Consider the following 10,958-nt stretch of genomic DNA (forward strand, 5'->3'; position numbering starts at 1 on the left):
CAAAATTTTTTTACTTTGTTTTGAACAATTTCTTTGCAACTCATAATATCTGTTGTGCATGTTTTTATTTTTGTTTTTTTTATTTTAGGGAAGGGTCTAAAGGTTTTCAGTGTCTCACTACTAGATTGGACTCATAATAATCCTCCTGTTTACAACCTTCCACGAGCTGGGATTACAGATGTGCGCCACCACGCTCAGTCTCAGTTGCTGTCTCAACGTGTCCCGGGGCCAGGGTTGGCAGGCCCCGGATTGAACACCAGCTCCTGAGCCTGCTGAAGATGCTTTAATCCACTGAGCTATTTGACTGACCCCTGTTGTGCATTTTGGAACTTATATACCAGTTCAATTTCTCACACCAGAGAGACAACTAACTTCTTATAAGGTCTGTATTTTGGAATACATTCTGACCATTTTATAGATTTATTTTCAATTCATTGGCTGGTTCTTTGGATGTACTTGAGCATTTTAGTTTGAGCTATTTCTATGCACATAATTTTGCTTTTACACATTGTATTTTTATATTGTTTCCATGATATCCTTATCAAGACCAGGATCCTGAAGTTTCATGTCCAGGTTTATTTTCAGTAATCATCTAGTCATTAACCTATTTTGAGTTTCTTCTTACATAGTTCAATACAAAGTTCAGAATTTTATTGTGTAGGTAGGTAACAAGTTTTCCCAACATTTATTGATGAAACTAAAATTATTCCATTGTGTATGCTCATCATTGTCAATCAGCTCATCTTTTCCAATCAGTTCTATTGGTCTTTGCAGGTGTTTTCGTGTTAGTATCATACTGTTTTACTTACTAGGGTTTTGCAATGTGTTTGTTGAAATCAGAAAATATAATACCTCCAACTTTATACTATTGGTCAAAATTATTGTAGCTACTTGTTCTCTTCTGTGCTCATAAATGAACATTGGAATTTTTTTTCTATTCTTATAAAAAAATCCCATTGGTATTAGACAACAGTTAGATTAACTCTTACAGATTATTTTGGATATAAATTATGCTAATCTTAACAATATTAAAAATTCTGACCCATGATGAAAACATACCTCTGCATTTATTTGGACCTTTTTAAATAAATTTTATGTGATTTTCATGGCCTTGCACTTGCCAGGGAAGCGCTTATTCCACTGAGCCATCTCCCCAGCCCCTCTATTTTATTCTTTAATATATTATTATACATATAATAATCTCATAATTTACTTTTTTTCATAATTATGCTGTTGGTCACATATAGAAACAGAGTTAATACTTATATATTGATTTCGTAAATCTTAATTTTATTACCTTTGCAGGTATAATATGTAGGGTTTTCTATATAACAGACCATGTCATCCATAAAGAATTTTATTCCATTTTTCATTTGAAAGACTTTTATTTCTTTCTTGTTTGACTAATTGCTTGGGAGGGGATTTCTCCTACTAGTTTAAATAAAAAAGGCAAGGGTAAGCATCTTTGCCTTGTTCTTAATCTTAAAGAAAATGTTTTCAGTTCTTTGCTGTTGAGCATGATGTTACTTATAGGATTATTATGTATAGCCTTTATTATGTTGAGATATATTCTTAATAAAAGTATTTTGTTTATAGCTATTTTTATGGATGTTTATCAAATTTGTCAATCTTTCTCTTGCATATATTGATATGATAGTACTATTTTTTAGTTTATTCTCTTAATGGGGTGTCTCCCATTAGTTTTTCTACACAGATTTAAGCATTCTCACATCTCAGGTAGAGAAGTCATAAATTTCACTTAGTGTTCACATATGACCTTCAAATGTGCTGTTGAATTCAGTATGTTGGTTTTCTGCTCAGGGTTTTTGCATCTATGTTTATTGAAGCTATCAGAAAGTAATCTTTTATTTTGTTTCTCCTGAATATTGGGGTCCAGGCCTAGGGCCATCAATCTCATGCTCAGAGATAAGTACAATAATAGACAAACACATGGAATAATCATATTAGTTACAATCAGCACCATGATGGTCCAAGGCCAATAGCAGGCTAGGGCCATGGGGCACAGTGTCTCTACCTTTTATTAGGTACACAGCTTGATTGGGTATTGTGCTGATGGGCTGCAGGAAGCAGAGGTTGTGAACTGCTGATATAGTAATGTTCAAGAATTGAGAGCTGTGGCATTGTTGAGTCATCACACAGGAAAATCTCATGGCTCACTGGGGAGCTGATTGTATGTTAAATGGATCACTGAGCTTGGGAAAATTTGCATGAGTCCAAGTCCTCAGCTGCCATGTTGTCTGCCTTTGAGACACCAAAGCATCACATGTTGTTTGGTGGCCTCAGCTGTGGTCATTAGCTTAAAGATTAATCCATCCCTAGGCCAACGTGGGTCTTGCCACAAACCGTGTAGCTTGGTACAGACTCTTAATTTATTTTTATGCCAATGTATTAGTATTAGTTATGGCCTGCTTATACCACAAGAAGCTGGTTCTCAGCAGAGAACTTTTTTACTTCCTGGCTTTCGTACATAAGAGTTGACGTAGTGTCATGAAATGAGTTTTAAAATGTTTGTTCCTTTTCACATGTTTAGAAATCTTTCAGAACAATTGACATTAATTTACTAGTTTGGCCAGCTGGCCTTGGGCTTCTATTTTGGGGGAATTATTATCATTAGTTGTAACACTAGTGGTTATTTAATCTTGTAGCTATTAGTAGTATATTTAGATTATTTAAGTCAATCTTGTTGATTTCATATTATGAGCTATTCACCCTTTCCTCTAGGTGATCTAGGTAACTTTTCACATTAGTTATTGGTAATCTTTTTTTTTTTTAATTTCTGGAGCTTCATTTATGGCATGGAATTTCTAGTTCAATTTGTCTAAAACTTCTATCCCTTTTTAATCATGCTAAAGATTTGCCAATTTAAAAATAGAGCTCAGTTTCTCTACTGTTTGATTGATTATTTATTTTCAATGTTTATTTCTATTGTAATTTAACCATTGTTTTCTTTTTACTATCATTGTGCTTGGAATTTTTTTCTTGGTTTTCTAGTTCTTTGAACCATAAAATAATAGTTTGTTTAAGCCCATAATTTTATTTTCTATATATAATTCTATAGAAATTATTTTTAAATATATTAATTTATGCTTTTAAAGTATACAAATGATTAAACAGACAATTCCCAAAAAAGATACATGAATGACAAATGGACATACAAAATGATATTCAATGTTATTAATTATCATGGGAACACAAATAGAAACAATGAACAAGTATTGTTTCATGAGTATCAGGATGGTTATAAACAAAAAACAAAAAGGACTGTGTTGGTGAAGTTATATGTTACTGGTGAGAATTTAAAGTGTCATAAATATATGAAAAGTGGGACGGTGGTTCTTCTTCTTCAAAAAGAATTATGTAATCCAGCAATTCCTATTGTAGAAATTTACCTAAAACAATCAAAACCATTATTTTCAAAAGATAATCTCTCTCTCTTTTTCTTTATAACACATCACCATAGCCAAGTCGTGGAATAACAGGACATATCTGTTTTCAGATGAATGAAAAAGAAAAAAAAAAAACATATACAGCATTGTTGGGTAATTCAGTCTTAAAATCCATAAATATGAGGCAAAATCAATGAACTTTGAGGACACTTTATTAAGTGAAATAGGCCTATCACAGTTGGTTAAATTCTGCATGATTCTACTTCTCTACAGTGTCTTAAGTTACTTCCATGAAAGCCACAAGTAGAAGGGTGGTTGTCAGAAACCGGAGCAGGGTAAATGGAGAAATGTACTCAGAAGGTATGAAGAATCAGTTGTGCAAGATGACTGAGTTCTAAAGCTGTGCTGTACAACATTACAGGCATAGTTAGCAGTATTGTGTTGAAGAGTTAAGCAATTTTTAATGGGGGTCTTTCCATGCTAATTAATTTTGCTACAATAAATTTTAAAAATAAATGACTTGCATTCATTTCTTTGGTAAAGAACTGTATATGTACTCTTCAGAAAATTAAGGAGATTTTTGGCTATTTTATTTGTTTGTGCTTATTGTTAATTCAGAAATAAAGCATAATATTTTACAATGAAAGGAATACTGTTTTAGTTTAATTGCAATGACAAATTATTTTATTATTGAAACAATTATTTTTTCCCAAGTTAAAATATAATTACAAATGTTACCTGTATGTGATCGCTTTTCTATTCTCATGATTTTAGTCTTTAGAAATCCGTATTACATCATTCTGAAGCATTTTGAGTGAAATCTATTATTATGGTTATATACAATATTGAGCCATTGAATACACTCCCTGCTGTGGAATTAGAGGTGTAACTACTGTCTCATAATGAATGTGCTACCTAACAATGGACCCCTTTATAAACACAACAATAACATATTTTGAATTTCATCCTTATGAAAGATTAGAAATGTATAATTTAATTCCCAGGGTTTAACGTTAATTTGATATTAGCTGAAATATTTACATTTTCTGTGCCAGTTTAATTAAGCATATTCATTGTCTTGAATCAAAACATAGTTTGCACTGGGTTTAAATATTTCAGCACTATGTTTGTACAGAGTTTAAACACTATCACAGAGGGTCTTTAACGTTAATTTTTAACTACAGAAAATGCGTAACTTTGAGCTGTCCCACGTTTTTGGTGCACTGCAACACAGATTTACATTTCCTAATAAATTGAATTCCAGCCAGGTGGCACTCTGTAGAATCCCCAAGGTTTATCTCTGCCCTTTCTGCTCTGACATATGCTTTTGACAGACCCTGGAAATCGTGTGCTAGAAACCTGTGGAGTGGTAATATCCTCTACAGCAGGGGTCACCTGTAAAGAATCATTAATGAGGCCTCCCATAAACAAACTGTTCTCAACAGTGACAGTGGCAGAGAAAATGAAAAGAGATATGATCTGCTAATACATATTGCATGCGGTGCAAGACTCTTAGCGCACACCCTTCAGAGTTTCCATAAAGCACAAACAATGTTTGTTGTTGTTGTTATTGTTGCTGATGTTGTTGGAGTTATTGTGGTTGACATCTTCCATCCATGAGAAATTATTTGGCTTTGCCCTTTTCTGACTCTTTTCTTCTCAATTTGAGAAGTAGTCAATACGTGCTTTAATTGAATTTCCACAATGGACACGTCATCACCTATTTTGTTAAATCTCTGTCACTTCGAAAATATACATATATGTATCACAACAATGTATTCCTAGTGGAATGTTCCTTGTAGCTTAGGTTAATATAGGGTCTAAATAAACAAGAGAGCAAAGAAAGTATATTCACATACTATGGGATGGAAACTGTTAAGTAGAACTGAAGCCAGATGTTCAGACCATAAATTTTTCTTCAAGTAAAGGGTATTAACAATGAAATGCTATCTAGCAGCATTTGCCTGGCAAGAGCAAGGCCTGAGTTCAATCCCTGGTTCTGAAAAACAAAAAAAAAAAGAAGCTACCTATCAAAGGAAACACTAAACAATTTTATTCAAATAATTCAACTTCTCTATACACAAATAGAATAGCCTAAAATATAAAGCAGAATCTTATGGAGTATGACTTTTTTTTTAGGACAGGGTTTACAAGGTCTAGAGGGTCTCACTCCATAGACTGGACTCATAGTGATCCTCCTGTTTATATCCTCCCAAGTGTTGAATTACAGGTGTGTGCCACCAGGCCCATTCTCAATCACCCAGCATGGTAGGCTCAGGGATCAAACTCCTGGCCCCTGCGTCTGCCTAAGCAGGCGGTTTAATCCACTGAGCTATTTGGCTGGCCCTGGGGTATGACTTTTTAAACTCAGTAATCAATCACTTGATTATCTGTAAAACTTCATCTGTCACATTTAGCATTTCTTTTGGTATGTAGATATATATCCATTATAATTTGATACTTTTGTTCATTGATGAATTTGTAAATAACTTCTAAGTAATGTATTCATTGATACACAAACCACAGCCAGGTAAGAGTTAAGTGAACGTCAAATCACCATGTAAAGAAAGAATTTGTGAAGCAGCTAGCTTTATATATTGAAATATACTTCCTATAATTATCTGCCACACAACTGTTCTCAGAATTTTGGATAGAAATAGTGCATATGCCTTTTACTAGAACTTAGCACACACAATTACTGGGTAATTTGAGCAATTATTCTTATTTTAAAACATTAGGAAAAAATCCCATTTTATTTTCACAAAATATTCCTAACAATATTGATGCAATGAAGGATGCACAAAGTGTGCTCATAGGCTATTGGTGTTTCTCAAATGCAAATATATAAAATAAAGTGAAATAAATAATTAGTGAGTGAGTCAATCCCTAATTGAAAGCAGAATTGTGACCTGAAGCCACCCAAGGACTCCACAATTCCTCTTTTCCCCATGTTGTACGTATCCTGGGCTCCTCTAACTGGCTTTTCTCTCTGATTTTAAATTCAAGGACTCAGAGAAGTGTTGCTGATAGTGTTCCCTTCCTTCCTCCCTTTCCAATTTTAAAATAATAATGTACATGAGCTGGAGATGTTGTGTCGGTGTAACAAACTGTGCGTGGGTGTGTATGCCTGCGTGTGTGATTTATCATTCCAACTGGCTTGTCAATGATTTAAATATAGAAATGGCACTACAGAAATTCCACTTTGGGAGAAATGTCAGGTTAGGTCTTTTAATAGATTTTGGAGTAGCCATGGCATTTTTTAGTTTCTCTGTTTACTAATTAGAGCAGAATAACTGAATAGCAAAACAATTAAAGATACCATCTAAAGGATGAAAGAATTTTCTCTATACAAAACCAGTTTTTTGTTGTACTTAATACAAAACGAAGCCCAAATGTCATGTGAATTTTCTCTTCTAGTAAATTCTATCTTTTTAATTAGTATGCTATAGAATGCAAAACAAGGGAACTGTCTTCACTGTTTCAGTCTGAATTACTTACACTGAAAGATTGAGGGTTTACATAAACACAGTGACAAAGAAAATTAAGACCTCTGTAAGTTTCCCTTTAAGAATACAGAGTCCACTTGGACAAGGTTAAAGCAGAGGAGTTACTTAGCCTTCATTCAAATCTAGGGTAAGAAAAATGGTGCCCAGAAAGTTGTCTGTTTGTTTTTGCCTCTGATTATAAGTACTTGCCTCAGACTGGGCAATTTCAGGATACCAGCACTTCAATAAACTAAAAAGCTGTTATCCTTTTCACTTTTTAAACTAGGCAGAGGAATTAGATCTTTGGTTAAATTAAAATAACTTAAAACTCACTTTGAAGGTAAGTTCTTCAATGGATAGTGTGAGAAAAGTGCGGGCTACAAATTCAATATGAGACTCATTTTGCGAGAGACATCCTAGCTTCATTTAAATTTCATTTCTTAGAATCACTGAAATAAAACTGAAACAAGTATGCAGGAGTCCACCCATTCTTTCCTCGCTCTCACTATTGCCCAGCTCCACATCACTCTGGTGAAGTACCTGAGATCACTGGCTCATAAAGAGAAAAATTCTTTTTGACTTTGGAATTTCCAGTACGATCCTGGCAGATGCATCGTTTTGTGCCTTTGGTGGTGTAGTGGACAGTAATGGTATGGGTGTGTGTGTGTGTGCGTGTGTGTGTGCGTGTGCTCACATCATGAGCCAGGAAGCAGAGGTGAGACTGGAGGACCAGCTCCTGCAGTCCTCCTCAGTGTGACCCGCAGTGATCCAAACACCCCCTGGGCCCCCGCCCCTAAGGTGTCACCTCCTCCTCCGAATCGCACCATATGGGGTCCAACCCAACTGCAAAGCTTCCGCGATTCCCTGTTCGTCTCTCCCAGCTGGCCCAGAGAAGCACTCATAGCATTGGGGAACCAGGTAGAAGGACGTAAACAAGTGCAACGTGAGACAACACAGCTCCTGTTTTCAGTGACACCGTGTGACCCGGAGGGAACGCGGTGCTGGACACCACGGCGTCGTGTGGTGGAGTCCTTGTCTGTCCGGTATTTCTAAGTCCCGTCACTCAGACTTGCTTTGTGACTTACAGCATATATCATAAATAAACTTCTAAACTGCCCAAATCTTAAAAAAGAATTAGCTAAATGTAAAGATTGGGTAGATCTTTGATACAATATTTTATGAATCACTGGCTGCCATGGTTACCATTATCATACCATTAACTTTATTTTTAACTATTAAAATAGATTTTATTCCATCTCTTTGGTCCTTATTCATCATTTTTGTTACCCCAATTTATACCTGATTTACTCTTCTGACCATTTATAAAAATGAGTCACATCATCTTTAGAGCCTCAAATTGTTCTTTTTATAAATGATTGTGAATAGTGTTTGTATTCAGTGTCTCAAATTGTTCTTTCTGTAAATGATAGTGAATCATATTTGTAATTGCGTAAAATACATGGAGATGTTATGACTGTGGACTAGAAACGAACACTATATTGTATTACTATCAGACATGTAGAATGATTAAATCAGGTTGTCCACATAGGAACTGTTACTATTAAAATATTACCATTCATAACATTGACCACACTTTATTTCTTCTCATTCTATATAGTCATATTATCCATTTCTTAAAATTTTTCATGCAAATGTACATAATGAGATCAGTATCAAAGTTATCTGAATGATATCTAAGAAGAATTAAATTTAGAAAATAATAAGTTTCTGTTGTATTTCAGGGAAAATTCAAAGACAGGGAAAAAAGTTAAGATTATCAAAGAATAAAAAAAAAATAAAAAATAAAAGTAGGACAGAGAAATAAAAGGAAAGGTATATGTATGATCAGGTACAATACAATGAAAAATACTCCTATGCTGGAATAGAACTGATTCTTCTGCACAGAACACTAATATTCAGCTGTTAAGTAGAAAGCGCAGAAGCTTTTGTCTTAAACATGAAGCTCCAGTAAAATAGTCCAGAAAACCTATCTTTTTCTTCTCAAGGTGTGTTCATTTGCCTCTAGCTTCTTCTGGACTCTTTCATATCCCAAGAGCAGTTTGAAAAGAAAGAATCCAACCTTAGGTTTGCTGGATATTAGAAGACTCAACCTAAAGCCTGGGGAATATCATTAATAAATATCATAAAGTAAATGACAGTCCAGTTAAGACTGAAAATATTAAAGTGAAATTAAATCTAAGGGGAAAAAAGGTTGCCAGAGAATGATATTGAAATTTCTTTTGACTTTCATGAGACTCTTTTTTTTTCAAGTTTTAAGTCTAAAAGCACATATGAGAGAATGGGCGAGGTGGCATGCGCCTGTAATCCCAGCTCTTGGGAGGCTGTAAACAGGTGGATCACTATGACTCTGATCTAGTAGTAAAATCCTGAACACCCTGTAGACCCTGTTCTAAAATGCAAAAGAGTAAAAATAAAAAAAATCAAAACACATGTGAGTTATTATTGAGAAGCATCCATGAATTCGAATCAATGCCACTGAATGTAAACATAGGAAAGGCAGGTAACTCGGTTTGTGGCAGGAAATTTGATTTCTTGGTATATGAGAATACTGAACACATGCAAAAATGAAAAGAGTTAAGAGAATGCCAAAGTAAAAGCTATTGAAGCGAGAGAAAAGTAAGAGGAGAAGTGGAAAAATACGTGTGTATATGTGTACTGTAACTTGAGAAGTGGTGAGATTCTCATCAAAGTTTAAGGTATCACACAGAGCACGAAACGTATGTCTGGAAAATGTGGGAGTTTGCTTTGTTAAAGGCAAATTAAAATTTCAGCGGGGCCTCAGAGAAATTTCTCTGATGAGCCAATCTATTTGATTAAGGATTCAGGGGTAGAAACTTTAAAGCTAAGTTGTTCAAAGGCTCGGCGATCTCAGAGTGGCTTTGCTCCGAGAGCAAGCAGGAATTATTTGATTCACCCCTTCCTTCTCTGATTTCTACAATTTGCGTTTCAAATGAAAGCCAGGAGATGCCCAGTCTAAAGCTTTTTGGGTGAAAGGAGGTAAAGGAGGTATATATACCATCTTACAGTTTTAAATGTCCGATCGCCTTGCCTCTGTGTTTAGTTTTTGCTGCCTGATCAAAATTAAAATTTCTATTTGCTAAACGAGAGAAGCAGTCGTTTCAGGTATAATGGTTGCCAAAGGGTGAGAATCATGCCAAAGGGCTGCGTAATTATGCAGTGAGGTTGGAGAGTCTGTGGTGTGACTCTCCAACCTCACTGCATGGGCCTTGCTGATGGCGTCTAATAGCTGGAGAAAGCCTTAAACCTGCCCACTCCACAGCCCTTTCCTAACAAAAAGAACAGCGACAGAGGAACGAATAGCTACTTTCTCAGGGCTCTGTGAGATCCTTAGGTGCTAATGTTCCTAACTGGAGAGGCTGTAAGTGGCGCAGCTATTTTGAGAACATAAATGCTCAAAAAATGCAGTGTATTATTAGAGCTTCTGTGATTTATTTACAATACAGCTTCTCATTAACCAAGACGTACTTTGGAGATTTGCCTTTTTATTTTTCTTTTTTTCAGAGTTTGAAGAACTTTTAATATGTTAAATAAGCTAATTTGTACCACAATCTTTTGAGATACTGTTTTTATTATCTTACATATATAAGAATCCTCAAACAGATTATTAACTTGCCCAAGATCACATAGCAAGGGGTTGGCAGAACCAGTCTTTTGTGTTCATAATCATTATATTCAATTGCCTGTTTAGTTTTGTTTTTCTTACGTTCTATAGAATCTCTACTTATGTTCTACTTGCTGTTTGTCCAAGCAAGAATACGTATCTGCTGTTCTCCGCTCACAGAACTTGCTGTTAGATCTGCTCATGAAACATTTTGTTGCCAGGGAGTTAGCTCAGCAGTTGAACTGCCTTCCTGGCAAGCACAAGGTCCTGAGTTCGGACCCCACTATAAAAGAAAGAAAACAAAAAGAAAGGAAATTTTTTAGTTTTCCATTTTGAAAGCTTGCTTATATTTTGATATCTAATGCTAATACATGTTTTTGTTTCTAGGAAACCAAAAAATATATTATTATTTTGTTACTGCAA

Source organism: Octodon degus, unplaced genomic scaffold (genome assembly GCF_000260255.1).
Source record: "Octodon degus isolate 3935 unplaced genomic scaffold, OctDeg1.0 scaffold00180, whole genome shotgun sequence".
NCBI lineage: Eukaryota > Metazoa > Chordata > Mammalia > Rodentia > Octodontidae > Octodon > Octodon degus.